The following is a 628-nucleotide window of genomic DNA, read 5'->3' on the forward strand; positions in this document are numbered from 1 at the left end:
ATTTTGATACCCTGACGCCATTTGGTTCCTCAACTTGATGCCAGTCCTGAAATCAACAACAACACGGTTGCCTCTGTTGACTGCTCAAGAAACCACAGGGGCCTAATTGCGGTAAGACGCGAGAATTGGCAAAGACCTGTTGGGGTCCGAAACTCCATTGTCTTCCCCCCTCTAAGTCCCGCTACGACTTATTACTTAGCACAACAAACTTCAAAGGAACAAAGTCCCGAACTTCTTGTGGTTCCAAAAGCATCTAATATTTAAAATACTATTACTATTTAGCGAGGCTCTTCGGTCGGACCCATCTGCCTTATTATTTATTTATTCGATCCACGAAAAGAGATTCGAGGATTAAGTTTATCAGCTCGTTCAGGAAGGAGCATTTAATTCTTACATTTAGATCTTCTACGTTGAGCGAAACATAAACTGCCAAAACTATTTCAGCTAATAATAATAAATTTTGATTTAATACTGTATTCCTAATATTAATAAAAACATACCGCTACAACCCATCGAGGTGGTCAGTACTGTTTCTGGAACAACAGTTACATAAGGTTTCAAGAGAACCACTTTATACAAGCTGGGTGGCCCCTAGAACTTACAGTGTTGACTCACGGCTAATATAGCA

This window comes from Halyomorpha halys, unplaced genomic scaffold, assembly GCF_000696795.3.
Source record: "Halyomorpha halys isolate HHAL.00 unplaced genomic scaffold, Hhal_1.1 Scaffold925.1, whole genome shotgun sequence".
NCBI lineage: Eukaryota > Metazoa > Arthropoda > Insecta > Hemiptera > Pentatomidae > Halyomorpha > Halyomorpha halys.